Below are 15,838 nucleotides of genomic sequence, written 5' to 3'. Positions count from 1 at the left end.
AGGCACAGAAAGAGTAAGGGAAACCCAGCCAGGAGCTAAAGAGTAGAGTAGAGGCAAATAAATGGAAATTCAGACAACACTCCAAGGGCGAGTGGTCAAAATGAATTGAGGGCCGGGCCTGAAAAACTCTCCCAATGGTACAAGAAAAGACCAGAGTTTCTTCAAGCTAACCAAATATGTTAGTAGGAGCCAGCCTATGTAAATGTCATACATCCAACGCTCACACATTTCCACTGTCAATATTTTATTAAAGTCAGAGCCCCCGTTGTTTCTGCAGCTTAGGGTTCTCCTGGACAATATTTCTCCCACTGCCCTCTTACTTTCCATTCCCTAAATCCTTGGGGCATTAGGGTAACATGAAACTTCAGGCCCAAAGGTAAGCCAAACTGCTTCTTTCTATTACATCCACTACACACATCCCTTTCGACCAAATCCTTCTCTCACAACATAGTGCACAAATGAGGTCTTTGCTTCTCTTTTCCTACACGTGCCTCCGGGCTACAAGGGAATCACTGAAAACCCACAGAAGTACCCAAAAGGAGCCAGAACGGAACATCACATAAACTGAAAGTGTGAATTATCCCCAACATAGATCGCAGCCCCTGTAGAATGGAGAATTAGCTAAAGAGAGAAGTTTTAGCGTTGCTTACCTGCTTGGCTGGTCTCTTCCTCCATCATCTCTGTTCATGCCTTTCAGCAAGCCTCCATCCGTCTATCTATTTATCCATCACCGATCCATCCATCCCAACCAGCAATGCATCATTGCATGCTTGGTGAGTACCTCCCCTCCCTTTGCTTAGAATGTGACGGGTGTTGCGGAAGCACAGACTCACACACAGGGCTCCCGAACTCTTGGTTTAATATCCATAAGAAGACCAAGCTGAGACGCTCAAGACAATAAAGAACAATTTGCCCAGATGCCGTCTAATTCATGGATTACTTGGAAGCTACACATACCTCATTCCTTTCGGTCAGAATTCAGAGGAGACAGAGAGAGAACACTTAGGGCTGTTGAAGGGAGGAAGGAGAACGTGGCCATCTGTATCATCATGGTACCCACCACGGGGCTCCCAGAGCATGTCTGTCCAGGAGGAACACCGGGAGAAGGGGGGTTCAGAATGGAAGGACAGTGGGATGTGTGTAAGTAAGCAGGAGTGCGTTCCAGGACTGCGTAGAGCAGCAGCCACTGCTGCGAGTGCCAGCTGTTCCCAGGAGGCCAGCCCTCCAACGTCTCAGCCCCGGTCCACGGTGGACACCGCACGTAGCCTCTGCAGCCGCCTGCACCAGGTGAACACTACAGAAAGCTGGAGGGCGCCTCCAGTTGCCTGACCTATGTGTCTTAATTATTTCCCACAGAGTGTTGCATTCACCAGAACTCAAGGATGACACACCAAATGTATTGAAAAGCTGTAGACACCTTAAGTGAACTCCCTGAAAATGATGAGCACTTTGAGCCAATCCCCACCCTCTGGTACCTGAGTCCGCACAGTCTCCAAATAGCTCCTCTCTTGCCCCACATACATGACCTTCCCCAAGAACTCCCCTTTGGGTTCTTACTCTCTCTTTCCTCACCCTCCCTCACTCAGCAGATTAACAGAAGGTTGAATTTTGCCTCTCTGGGCTTCACTTAATTTTCTCCCCCACTAATAATCATACTTAGGGTGTGTGCACATGTGCTTATGTGCGGACCATCATGCGCAATTTTCTTTTATCCCCATCCTATTGGGTTTAGATCCAGATTCACCCCTATGATGCACTGAATCCCATACTTCCCTAGGCCTCGCTTTTCTCATCTGTATAGTGCGCAGAATAAATCCTGCCACCTGGGGTTGATGGGGAGGTGTCTTCAATGAGACGATGTAAATAAATATTAAGTGGGATGTAACACATAGTAAATGTTGAACGAATGTTAGCTCTTGCTTTTATTATTATTCCCCACTTTCTGACAGAGCAGCAAGACCCTCCACGTATTGCCACCAACCTGAGGACATGGGCTCCACACCTTAATTAAGAAAAAGGTGTGAGGCGCTGGGCACATCTTCGGGCCAAGGACAAGGTGCAGTTGCGTAGAGCAAAGCCTCTGAGTGGTGTTCAGAGGCGGAAGCGACATATCGTCCAGGACATAATCACGCCATTGTGTTGTTACCCTTGTTTCCAGAAACTTCCGTGTTGTAACACTTGCTCACGATGAATCCTGCTCTTGAGGCATTCTTGGGCAGCTCTGGCCCACAGTGACTTTTCCCTATCAGTGTACACAGCCAGCCATGTCTTTTGGAGGCAGACCGTGCTCCCTGGGGGAGGCTCAAAAGCTGAGGAAGCATGGAGAGGGCATGGCGTGTGACAAGCGCTCACACACACGGACACCACCCCATTGAAGCATGTCTTTCTCTTCCCTTGAGAGGTACAGCTGAGGTGCAGCAAAGCTCCTTATGTGCTCACAGTACCAACAACTTACACGTGCTGGAGGTGAGATTCGAACCCTTGTCCGTAGTCTTTGCAACGTGGCAAGTGCTCTGACCGTCTTAGTGGCTGGAAGAAGCATAAATCCTGGACCCCGCCTTTCCAGAACTTACAACCCAGTGATCCGTTGGGAAGGCAAAGGCAGCACGTTCACACAGTCTCACACTCACACGTGTTTATACAGGGGTACATGCTCAGATCAATGACACACACGGGGTTGTTATTCAGCATAAATTCTGCAAGTGTGGAGACTTCCACTGACCACTGAGAAAAGAAGTTGGAGCAGCATCCCAGAGGCCCCTGCTGGGACAGGCGTCGGCCTCCCAGCTTCTCCATGCTGTAGGGTTGAGCTGGCTGCCTGTCAGGTTGGGTGCAGGCATGCAGGCGGGCAGGGCACAGAGCCTAGGAGCCACATGTTACAGAAGTTCTTTGAACACTTTAACGATGGAGTCAGCAACACCTGTGCATACCTCTTGACTCTCAGCCCTGTTCACACTCACTCTCTCACACTCAAGTTCATATTCCCACATAGATTCATTCATGAGCCCTCACATGAGGCCACCACACAACACACACTGACACACCATCACATGCTGTCAATCACCCTGAAGTACGTCTTCACACACCCACACACGCTCACACGCACACAGGCACCAATGCACATGCTCACATTCTCATTCCTGCTCATGGGCATGGCCCCAGAACATATAGTCCAGACCCTTCACCAGCCTTCGCCAGGCTTCTGCAACATTCCAGGAGATTATCTGCCCGTTGACCTTGAGGATATTTGCAAGCACAAAGATCCCCAGATGAAGGGCATGATGCTGAGGCCTTCCAAAGAAGTGTGCCTTCCTCAGGGAAGAATATACTTCCATCTTCCGAACAAAGCAATTTCCTAGAAGGTAGTATGGCGCAAGATAGAGAACACATACCCATCCTGGAGCCTGGCAGAGCTGGGTTCAAAACCTCTCTTCCCTACTTTTTACTTAAGTAACCTTAGCCAACATAAACTTTCTAAGCTGTAACATGAGAATAGCTCACACTTCAAGGCCTGAAGTAGAAACTCGAACAGAGATTATGACAGGCAGTGGAGGCCTGCCCTCCCTCATCCCTCAACCACAAGCACCTTGGGAAAGTGAGGGCATCTCTCACCGACCCAGAGGCTGGGCACACATCGTGCCATGCCCCAGAGGATCCCCAGATGGCGATGGATTTCAACAGAGAGGCTCTAGCTCCCACCACCAGCAGTCCTTTGTCCGGAGCCCTGTCTGTTGATGCGGCCGGCCCCAGAGGGTCAGCTCAGCCTTCCCCTGCATATGTGTGCATGGGCCCCGGCCTGGTGTTCCATCACAGATGCCTGGCACAGAAGATACAGTGGGCTTAGCTTGTGCCCAGGTCTGCTGAGACCTCCTTGGTCCCAATTGTCCCTTTTACTTTAGTGTGTTTGTGTGTGTGTGTGTGTGTGTGTGTGTGTGTGTGTGTGTGTGTGTGTACATGAGAGATAGAGCTTTGGCGAAAGAGAAAGAGCGATGCTAATGAAAGTCAGGGAACGGTACCATTCCCAATGCCCAGGATAGGTGTTTAGTTGTACCTGTGGCTTCTAGAGGACATGTTCCTCCTGTCCTCTGGTGGTAGAAGCAATACTATGTAATGCATGCTTGAGATAGCAGATTCCACACCCAAAAAAATCTGTTCAGGGTAGTGAGTGCTTCGTCCAGAAAAGATGGACAGGATGTAACACCGAAACTCATGGATCTTCAGATGTCCACATTTTCTCTAGTTACGCAGGCATTGCTACTGCCACAGCTGGGTTTGAGTTCTTCAGCTAATCCAAGCCAAACCATTGAAAAGTATCTACGGAGTTGGAAGGAGTAGGCAGAGAAGAGGATGTGAAGAAGTTTAGGGACCAGGGAGGCTCTGGCCCTCCTTGCTGACCACCGTTCCCAGCGCCTGGTGCATTGTGTGAGCTCACTATATCTTGATGAATTATTAGTTATCTCAGGTAACCTGCCCCACGTGGCCTTGCTTCTCTGCTATTAGGGATCTGAGCTGAAATCCCTCTCCAAGCCTATCAGGGTTGCTTCTGTCAGAGTGACAACAGGCGGAAGGGGTTCTTCTCCCGGGAAGGCCTGGGATCCTCTGGGTTTCCCTCGTGGCCGAGCCCATGCACAGCCTGCCCTTCCAGTGAGTCCCAGAGGAGACACCATTGATTTCTAAGGCTGTCTTCTCATGCTGCAGTGTGAATTCCCAAGATCTAGTGATACTGTAGGGCTTTCAGCTGAGCTGTGGCTAAATTCCAGGTGTGAGAATGAAACGTGCCGTCCTCAGGACTAGCTTGCCGATTTCCATTTCTGTCAGTCAAGGTCTTAGGACACTGGAAGCAAGTGCCACTACTTGCCTTCAAATGTGGCAACGACCTACTCCCTACTTCTAAGAGGGTGCTTTGCCCCAGCTTTCACAGCCTGACTTCACGGAGCACCCAACCATCGTTGAGCCCTTATTCTCTGCCCAACAGTATGCACATACTTACACATTTTGTCCAAAATAAGCCTTTCAGCTGACGTGCAGAAGGGCGTTATCCTGTTCAGCAGATGAGGAAACTGAGGCTCAAAGATGTAGAGTGCCCAAAGTCACCCAGCTGGTGAAGACCAGAGCCCCAGTCGGAACACTAATTGGGGAATTATTTAAGATATGTTTCATCCTTTGACGGATGTTGTTTCAACCTTTTCATCCTAGTCCCTGCCCAGTGGCATCCCTCTTCGTTCTGGAATCTCTAAGTGGAAGGGGAAGGACGCATCAGGCCTGAAGCCCTGGGAGATCAGATTCCAGGAGCCACACCGGGTGACTCGTCCAGCAGCTCATGACAGGTCAAAGTTTCGTAGCTCCTCAGCCTCTCCACCTTATGATAATCATTTCCCTGGGAAGCCTGCAGTGTGTGTGACTTATACACCTGTAAGAGAGATACGTACTGTCAACTGTATCCGCGCAGTTTCTGAGAATGAAGACTAAAGTTTTGCTCACCAAGAGGCAGGACAGAGAGCTGCAGCCCCCATTTTTTGTTTATATTACAACAGGTGAAAACTCAAAGCGGCTTGCCCAGGTTTGTTTCCAGTTCAGGCTGAATGTGGCTCTGAGTCCAGGTTAAGTGACGGTCCAAACTTTGCTGAGTTTACTGGGTCTCCCAAAGAGCCACTCACCGCTCAGTAGTCATTTCTCTTACAACAAGGCTCGCTGTGTACGCTGATCGGCCCACGCCTTCCCCCACCAACCGGAATATCCTGGAACATTTCCCTCAGCCCTCCCACACCCAGCAGTGTCCTGAATGCTTGCTTAGCACCATCCCAGATGTCAAGGTTCTAGGGCAAACGTCACGAGTGGGTTTGGAATCCCGAGGAAGCCAGGGCTCGTAAAGTGATGGGGAAATGGGGACAGGGCTCGAGTGAAGGCACTGTCATCCCCAAGCGCCATCAAACCGAGAAGCAGTTTGCCAGCCCAGGAGATGAGTAAAACCTGAAGTTTGAGGAAGGGCAGATGCATCCTACTGTGACTAGTGCCTAGCACGCCCCAATCGTAGGCCACCTCATGGCTTCCAAGGGGATTTGAGACGTATAAAAGGTGTGCAGTCTCAGAGCATCCCAAAAGCCTCAGCATCTCCACGTTCCAGCCCCTGGTGAACTAAGGTATGTTGGGCAAAGGAACGCCTCTCCTGGAAGCCTGGCTCTACCTGGTCCAAAACTCTTCCGGTAGCTGGGGCTGGAGCACTTGGTGGTTGGTCCCAAAGAAAGGCCTCGTGTGGGCAGCTCTCTCCTCCGTACCATTTGGGACCCACCTCTCTTGGGCTGCAAGTCAACATCTGAAGTGTGTGGGCCGGGGGCTGAGATGGGGGTCCAGGGTGTGCACAGAGTCCGGTGTTGAGGCTCCTGCTGGCTTGTGTGGCGGCGCTGCTGTGCATGGCCAGGAGCTGAGCGGGGCTGGTTAGGAGAGGGTGGCAGCAACTCTGGGGCAGGGCTGCCCTGAAGGGCAAGGCCCATGCAGGGAGGCAGGAGAGCTCCTCACGGAGCAGGGGGCAGAGGCCCAAGAGCTCAGAGCAGCAAGGACAAGAGAAGGTGGTACAGTGGCCAGGTCTTGCTCTGGGAGTCGGGGACCAGTGTTCCACCCCCGTGTGCTCAGTGCCTGGGGAACCATGACTTCCCTCTCTAAGATTTGCTTTCTCACATAGAACTTAGAATCAATCTAAACGGTCCTTTTGTCTCTAGATGCCTCTTTTCTATGAATTCTCTTAGAGAGTGGTTAAGATGCTCCTTAAAAATTGGTAGAAATCTTATTAAAAAGTCGAAATCCTTACAAGAGTATGCAACATATTTTGGTTCTCCCGTGTGTGTGTGTATGTGTATGTGTGTGTGTGTGTGTGCACGTGCACACACACACACACATATCTTTACATTCCTATTTCCCTGTGTATTTACGTGTTTTTGTGTGGAGTTTATATGCTCATTTATCCTTACAACAACCGTAGGAAATGGACAGACAAGTTAAGTAACTGGCTCAAAGTCACAACGCTGGTTAAGTTTTTTTTTTTTTTTAAAGTTCCACATTATTTATTTATTTATTTATTTATGGCTGTGTTGGGTCTTCGTTTCTGTGCGAGGGCTTTCTCTAGTTGTGGCAAGCGGGGGCCACTCTTCATCGCGGTGCGTGGGCCTCTTACTATCGCGGCCTCTCTTATTGCGGAGCACAGGCTCCAGACGCGCAAGCTCAGTAATTGTGGCTCACGAACCCGTGTCCCCTGCATTAGCAGGCAGATTCTCAACCACTGCGCCACCAGGGAAGCCCAACGCTGGTTAATTTTTGACACAGGTCTCTGAACCCAGGAAATCCTGATCTGGATTCCACCGTTTCTGCTGTGGCTGGATATTACTTTTTGTTCTCTTTACCCATGTCTTTGCTCCTTCCTCTTTCCTTCTCTCTCCTCTGTCTCTCCCTGTCTGTTTCTCCCTGTGTCTCAGCTTTTTTACACCTTTCTTTGTTTTCTTCTACTTCTCTCCCTTTCTCCTCTCATTTCCCCTTTTTTTCTCTCCTCCTTCTTTCCTTCCTTCCTTCCTTCCATATTTCTTTGTCTCAAAAAATACCTTGCAATGGCTTAGAAAATGTAGATACAGTTTATACTGACACACCTCATTGCACACACACACACCTTAAATCGGTGAAGCAACCAGGCCAAGGGTGAAACGGGGCAGGTTTGAAGGAGGCAGAAGGTTCTCCTGGGTCGAGAGTCTCTAAGGCTCCAGACTTCCTCACTTGTGTGTCTTTCCCCTTGCAGTGCACATCCAGACCAGAATGTATCATCAAAAGCAGAAGCTGTGCTGCCCCGTACCAAAGCCTTGCTGCCCTCCATGCCAGCAATGCTGCCCCCCACCAAAGTATTGCTGCCCCGCACCCCAGCCATGCTGCCCACTCCCAAAGTATTGCTGCCCCGGACCTCAGCAATACTGTCTCCCTCCCCAGTGTTGCTGCCCCCCACCAAAGCAGTGCTAGACCCCCCTCAGCACACCAAGCAGCCTTGCCAGCCTCCACCCAAGTGCAAGGTGCACTGTGTCCCCCAGTGCCAACACAAGTGCCCACGTCCTCCGCAATGCCAGAAGTCCAAGCAGAAGTCATCCATGGCCATGGAACCTGAGGCCAAGCTCCGTGGAGACCAGAGACCATGAAGCCCACTGCCCTCTCTCAGCCAGCCAGCTGTCAGCGCCACTCACCCCCAGCTTCTGGAGGCAGCCACACTTCGGGAAAAGCAGCACCAGGATGGCAGCTTCCTGGAGCAAGATTTCGTATTAATTAGCAGCTGCAAGTTCCATCTCAGAAAAGGATCTGGTTCTAAACCGTCCAATATTCTTTGCTGCCTTGTATCGACTTTGCCCTGTCGGCTTCTTGGAAACTTAAGAAGCGTGGCTGGACATCCTTTCCTAGCACCCTTCGTTTCTACTCCAGTTTTCCCTACTATTAAACGCAATTCCTTTGGCATGAATGTGTCCGTGGATTATTTCGTCATCTTGCGGTTGTTAATTCCTGCAGATTTTGTATCCTGCTCATCAACCCAGAGCCCTTGGAGGTCTGGGCATGAGGGTTCAGGCAGAGGAGAAGGCATTGGGAGATGCACTTCGGAGCTGAGGGACATTCTCCATCGACCTGCCAGGTTGAGGAAAGAGATGGGCACTTCTCCCTCATGGGGCTCATCCCCACATCCCTGGAAAATGAGAACAGCCCTTGGAGAAAGGGGGAGATGATGCCTGTCTAGAAAAACGTAGGCACAGAAAGAGTAAGGGAAACCCAGCCAGGAGCTAAAGAGTAGAGTAGAGGCAAATAAATGGAAATTCAGACAACACTCCAAGGGCGAGTGGTCAAAATGAATTGAGGGCCGGGCCTGAAAAACTCTCCCAATGGTACAAGAAAAGACCAGAGTTTCTTCAAGCTAACCAAATATGTTAGTAGGAGCCAGCCTATGTAAATGTCATACATCCAACGCTCACACATTTCCACTGTCAATATTTTATTAAAGTCAGAGCCCCCGTTGTTTCTGCAGCTTAGGGTTCTCCTGGACAATATTTCTCCCACTGCCCTCTTACTTTCCATTCCCTAAATCCTTGGGGCATTAGGGTAACATGAAACTTCAGGCCCAAAGGTAAGCCAAACTGCTTCTTTCTATTACATCCACTACACACATCCCTTTCGACCAAATCCTTCTCTCACAACATAGTGCACAAATGAGGTCTTTGCTTCTCTTTTCCTACACGTGCCTCCGGGCTACAAGGGAATCACTGAAAACCCACAGAAGTACCCAAAAGGAGCCAGAACGGAACATCACATAAACTGAAAGTGTGAATTATCCCCAACATAGATCGCAGCCCCTGTAGAATGGAGAATTAGCTAAAGAGAGAAGTTTTAGCGTTGCTTACCTGCTTGGCTGGTCTCTTCCTCCATCATCTCTGTTCATGCCTTTCAGCAAGCCTCCATCCGTCTATCTATTTATCCATCACTGATCCATCCATCCCAACCAGCAATGCATCATTGCATGCTTGGTGAGTACCTCCCCTCCCTTTGCTTAGAATGTGACGGGTGTTGCGGAAGCACAGACTCACACACAGGGCTCCCGACCTCTTGGTTTAATATCCATAAGAAGACCAAGCTGAGACGCTCAAGACAATAAAGAACAATTTGCCCAGATGCCGTCTAATTCATGGATTACTTGGAAGCTACACATACCTCATTCCTTTCGGTCAGAATTCAGAGGAGACAGAGAGAGAACACTTAGGGCTGTTGAAGGGAGGAAGGAGAACGTGGCCATCTGTATCATCATGGTACCCACCACGGGGCTCCCAGAGCATGTCTGTCCAGGAGGAACACCGGGAGAAGGGGGGTTCAGAATGGAAGGACAGTGGGATGTGTGTAAGTAAGCAGGAGTGCGTTCCAGGACTGCGTAGAGCAGCAGCCACTGCTGCGAGTGCCAGCTGTTCCCAGGAGGCCAGCCCTCCAACGTCTCAGCCCCGGTCCACGGTGGACACCGCACGTAGCCTCTGCAGCCGCCTGCACCAGGTGAACACTACAGAAAGCTGGAGGGCGCCTCCAGTTGCCTGACCTATGTGTCTTAATTATTTCCCACAGAGTGTTGCATTCACCAGAACTCAAGGATGACACACCAAATGTATTGAAAAGCTGTAGACACCTTAAGTGAACTCCCTGAAAATGATGAGCACTTTGAGCCAATCCCCACCCTCTGGTACCTGAGTCCGCACAGTCTCCAAATAGCTCCTCTCTTGCCCCACATACATGACCTTCCCCAAGAACTCCCCTTTGGGTTCTTACTCTCTCTTTCCTCACCCTCCCTCACTCAGCAGATTAACAGAAGGTTGAATTTTGCCTCTCTGGGCTTCACTTAATTTTCTCCCCCACTAATAATCATACTTAGGGTGTGTGCACATGTGCTTATGTGCGGACCATCATGCGCAATTTTCTTTTATCCCCATCCTATTGGGTTTAGATCCAGATTCACCCCTATGATGCACTGAATCCCATACTTCCCTAGGCCTCGCTTTTCTCATCTGTATAGTGCGCAGAATAAATCCTGCCACCTGGGGTTGATGGGGAGGTGTCTTCAATGAGACGATGTAAATAAATATTAAGTGGGATGTAACACATAGTAAATGTTGAACGAATGTTAGCTCTTGCTTTTATTATTATTCCCCACTTTCTGACAGAGCAGCAAGACCCTCCACGTATTGCCACCAACCTGAGGACATGGGCTCCACACCTTTATTAAGAAAAAGGTGTGAGGCGCTGGGCACATCTTCGGGCCAAGGACAAGGTGCAGTTGCGTAGAGCAAAGCCTCTGAGTGGTGTTCAGAGGCGGAAGCGACATATCGTCCAGGACATAATCACGCCATTGTGTTGTTACCCTTGTTTCCAGAAACTTCCGTGTTGTAACACTTGCTCACGATGAATCCTGCTCTTGAGGCATTCTTGGGCAGCTCTGGCCCACAGTGACTTTTCCCTATCAGTGTACACAGCCAGCCATGTCTTTTGGAGGCAGACCGTGCTCCCTGGGGGAGGCTCAAAAGCTGAGGAAGCATGGAGAGGGCATGGCGTGTGACAAGCGCTCACACACACGGACACCACCCCATTGAAGCATGTCTTTCTCTTCCCTTGAGAGGTACAGCTGAGGTGCAGCAAAGCTCCTTATGTGCTCACAGTACCAACAACTTACACGTGCTGGAGGTGAGATTCGAACCCTTGTCCGTAGTCTTTGCAACGTGGCAAGTGCTCTGACCGTCTTAGTGGCTGGAAGAAGCATAAATCCTGGACCCCGCCTTTCCAGAACTTACAACCCAGTGATCCGTTGGGAAGGCAAAGGCAGCACGTTCACACAGTCTCACACTCACACGTGTTTATACAGGGGTACATGCTCAGATCAATGACACACACGGGGTTGTTATTCAGCATAAATTCTGCAAGTGTGGAGACTTCCACTGACCACTGAGAAAAGAAGTTGGAGCAGCATCCCAGAGGCCCCCGCTGGGACAGGCGTCAGCCTCCCAGCTTCTCCATGCTGTAGGGTTGAGCTGGCTGCCTGTCAGGTTGGGTGCAGGCACGCAGGCGGGCAGGGCACAGAGCCTAGGAGCCACATGCTACAGAAGTTCTTTGAACACTTTAACGATGGAGTCAGCAACACCTGTGCATACCTCTTGACTCTCAGCCCTGTTCACACTCACTCTCTCACACTCAAGTTCATATTCCCACATAGATTCATTCATGAGCCCTCACATGAGGCCACCACACAACACACACTGACACACCATCACATGCTGTCAATCACCCTGAAGTACGTCTTCACACACCCACACACGCTCACACGCACACAGGCACCAATGCACATGCTCACATTCTCATTCCTGCTCATGGGCATGGCCCCAGAACATATAGTCCAGACCCTTCACCAGCCTTCGCCAGGCTTCTGCAACATTCCAGGAGATTATCCGCCCGTTGACCTTGAGGATATTTGCAAGCACAAAGATCCCCAGATGAAGGGCATGATGCTGAGGCCTTCCAAAGAAGTGTGCCTTCCTCAGGGAAGAATATACTTCCATCTTCCGAACAAAGCAATTTCCTAGAAGGTAGTATGGCGCAAGATAGAGAACACATACCCATCCTGGAGCCTGGCAGAGCTGGGTTCAAAACCTCTCTTCCCTACTTTTTACTTAAGTAACCTTAGCCAACATAAACTTTCTAAGCTGTAACATGAGAATAGCTCACACTTCAAGGCCTGAAGTAGAAACTCGAACAGAGATTATGACAGGCAGTGGAGGCCTGCCCTCCCTCATCCCCCAACCACAAGCAACTTGGGAAAGTGAGGGCATCTCTCACCGACCCAGAGGCTGGGAACACATCGTGCCATGCCCCAGAGGATCCCCAGATGGCGATGGATTTCAGCAGAGAGGCTCTAGCTCCCACCACCAGCAGTCCTTTGTCCGGAGCCCTGTCTGTTGATGCGGCCGGCCCCAGAGGGTCAGCTCAGCCTTCCCCTGAATATGTGTGCATGGGCCCCGGCCTGGTGTTCCATCACAGATGCCTGGCACAGAAGATACAGTGGGCTTAGCTTGTGCCCAGGTCTGCTGAGACCTCCTTGGTCCCAATTGTCCCTTTTACTTTAGTGTGTGTGTGTGTGTGTGTGTGTGTGTGTGTGTGTATATGAGAGATAGAGCTTTGGCGAAAGAGAAAGAGCGATGCTAATGAAAGTCAGGGAACGGTACCATTCCCAATGCCCAGGATAGGTGTTTAGTTGTACCTGTGGCTTCTAGAGGACATGTTCCTTCTCTCCTCTGGTGGTAGAAGCAATACTATGTAATGCATGCTTGAGATAGCAGATTCCACACCCAAAAAAATCTGTTCAGGGTAGTGAGTGCTTCGTCCAGAAAAGATGGACAGGATGTAACACCGAAACTCATGGATCTTCAGATGTTCACATTTTCTCTAGTTACGCAGGCATTGCTACTGCCACAGCTGGGTTTGAGTTCTTCAGCTAATCCAAGCCAAACCATTGAAAAGTATCTACGGAGTTGGAAGGAGTAGGCGGAGAAGAGGATGTGAAGAAGTTTAGGGACCAGGGAGGCTCTGGCCCTCCTTGCTGACCACCGTTCCCAGCGGCTGGTGCATTGTGTGAGCTCACTATATCTTGATGAATTATTAGTTATCTCAGGTAACCTGCCCCACGTGGCCTTGCTTCTCTGCTATTAGGGATCTGAGCTGAAATCCCTCTCCAAGCCTATCAGGGTTGCTTCTGTCAGAGTGACAACAGGCGGAAGGGGTTCTTCTCCCGGGAAGGCCTGGGATCCTCTGGGTTTCCCTCGTGGCCGAGCCCATGCACAGCCTGCCCTTCCAGTGAGTCCCAGAGGAGACACCATTGATTTCTAAGGCTGTCTTCTCGTGCTGCAGTGTGAATTCCCAAGATCTAGTGATACTGTAGGGCTTTCAGCTGAGCTGTGGCTACATTCCAGGTGTGAGAATGAAACGTGCCGTCCTCAGGACTAGCTAGCCGATTTCCGTTTCTGTCAGTTAAGGTCTTAGGACACTGGAAGCAAGTGCCACTACTTGCCTTCAAGTGTGGCAACGACCTACTCCCTACTTCTAAGAGGGTGCTTTGCCCCAGCTTTCACAGCCTGACTTCACGGAGCACCCAACCATCGTTGAGCCCTTATTCTCTGCCCAACAGTGTGCACATACTTACACATGTTGTCCAAAATAAGCCTTTCAGCTGACGTGCAGAATGGCGTTATCCTGTTTAGCAGATGAGGAAACTGAGGCTCAAAGATGTAGAGTGCCCAAAGTCACCCAGCTGGTGAAGACCAGAGCCCCAGTCGGAACACTAATTGGGGAATTATTTAAGATATGTTTCATCCTTTGACGGATGTTGTTTCAACCTTTTCATCCTAGTCCCTGCCCAGTGGCATCCCTCTTCGTTCTGGAATCTCTAAGTGGAAGGGGAAGGACGCATCAGGCCTGAAGCCCTGGGAGATCAGATTCCAGGAGCCACACCGGGTGACTCGTCCAGCAGCTCATGACAGGTCAAAGTTTCGTAGCTCCCCAGCCTCTCCACCTTATGATAATCATTTCCCTGGGAATCCTGCAGTGTGTGTGACTTATACACCTGTAAGAGAGATACGTACTGTCAACTGTATCCGCACAGTTTCTGAGAATGAAGACTAAAGTTTTGCTCACCAAGAGGCAGGACAGAAGCTGCAGCCCCCATTTTTTGTTTATATTACAACAGGTGAAAAATCAAAGTGGCTTGCCCAAGTTTGTTTCCAGTTCAGGCTGAATGTGGCTCTGAGTCCAGGTTAAGTGAAGGTCCAAACTTTGCTGAGTTTACTGGGTCTCCCAAAGAGCCACTCACCGCTCAGTAGTCATTTCTCTTACAACAAGGCTCGCTGTGTACGCTGATCGGCCCACGCCTTCCCCCACCAACCGGAATATCCTGGAACATTACCCTCAGCCCTCCCACACCCAGCAGTGTCCTGAATGCTTGCTTAGCACCATCCCAGATGTCAAGGTTCTAGGGCAAACGTCACGAGTGGGTTTGGAAACCCGAGGAAGCCAGGGCTCGTAAAGTGATGGGGAAATGGGGCCAGGGCTCGAGTGAAGGCACTGTCATCCCCAAGCGCCATCAAACCGAGAAGCAGTTTGCCAGCCCAGGAGATGAGTAAAACCTGAAGTTTGAGGAAGGGCAGATGCATCCTATTGTGACTAGGGCCTAGCACGCCCCAATCGTAGGCCACCTCATGGCTTCCAAGGGGATTTGAGACGTATAAAAGGTGTGCAGTCTCAGAGCAACCCCAAAGCCTCAGCATCTCCACCTTCCAGCCCCTGGTGTACTAAGGTATGTTGGGCAAAGGAACGCCTCTCCTGGAAGCCTGGCTCTACCTGGTCCCAAACTCTGCGGGCAGCTGGGGCTGGAGCACTTGGTGGTTGGTCCCAAAGAAAGGCCTCGTGTGGGCAGCTCTCTCCTCTGTACCATTTGGGACCCACCTCTCTTGGGCTGCAAGTCAACATCTGAAGTGTGTGGGGCGGGGGCTGAGATGGGGGTCCAGGGTGTGCGCAGAGTCCGGTGTTGAGGCTCCTGCTGGCTTGTGTGGCGGCGCTGCTGTGCGTGGCCAGGAGCTGAGCGGGGCTGGTTAGGAGAGCGTGGCAGCAACTCTGGGGCAGGGCTGCCCTGAAGGGCAAGGCCCATGCAGGGAGGCAGGAGAGCTCCTCACGGAGCAGGGGGCAGAGGCCCAAGAGCTCAGAGCAGCAAGGACAAGAGAAGGCGGTACAGTGGCCAGGTCTTGCTCTGGGAGTCGGGGACCAGTGTTCCACCCCCGTGTGCTCAGTGCCTGGGGAACCATGACTTCCCTCTCTAAGATTTGCTTTCTCACGTAGAACTTAGAATCAATCTAAACGGTCCTTTTGTCTCTAGATGCCTCTTTTCTATGAATTCTCTTAGAGAGTGGTTAAGATGCTCCTTAAAAATTGGTAGAAATCTTATTAAAAAGTCGAAATCCTTACAAGAGTATGCAACATATTTTGGTTCTCCCGTGTGTGTGTGTATGTGTATGTGTGTGTGTGTGTGCACGTGCACACACACACACACATATTTTTACATTCCTATTTCCCTGTGTATTTACGTGTTTTTGTGTGGAGTTTATATGCTCATTTATCCTTACAACAACCGTAGGAAATGGACAGACAAGTTAAGTAACTGGCTCAAAGTCACAACGCTGGTTAAGTTTTTTTTTTTTTTTTAAAGTTCCACATTATTTATTTATTTATTTATTTATGGCTGTGTTGGGTCTTCGTT

Source organism: Eubalaena glacialis, chromosome 3 (assembly GCF_028564815.1).
Source record: "Eubalaena glacialis isolate mEubGla1 chromosome 3, mEubGla1.1.hap2.+ XY, whole genome shotgun sequence".
NCBI classification, from domain to species: Eukaryota; Metazoa; Chordata; class Mammalia; order Artiodactyla; family Balaenidae; genus Eubalaena; species Eubalaena glacialis.
This window is presented reverse-complemented; position numbering follows the sequence as displayed.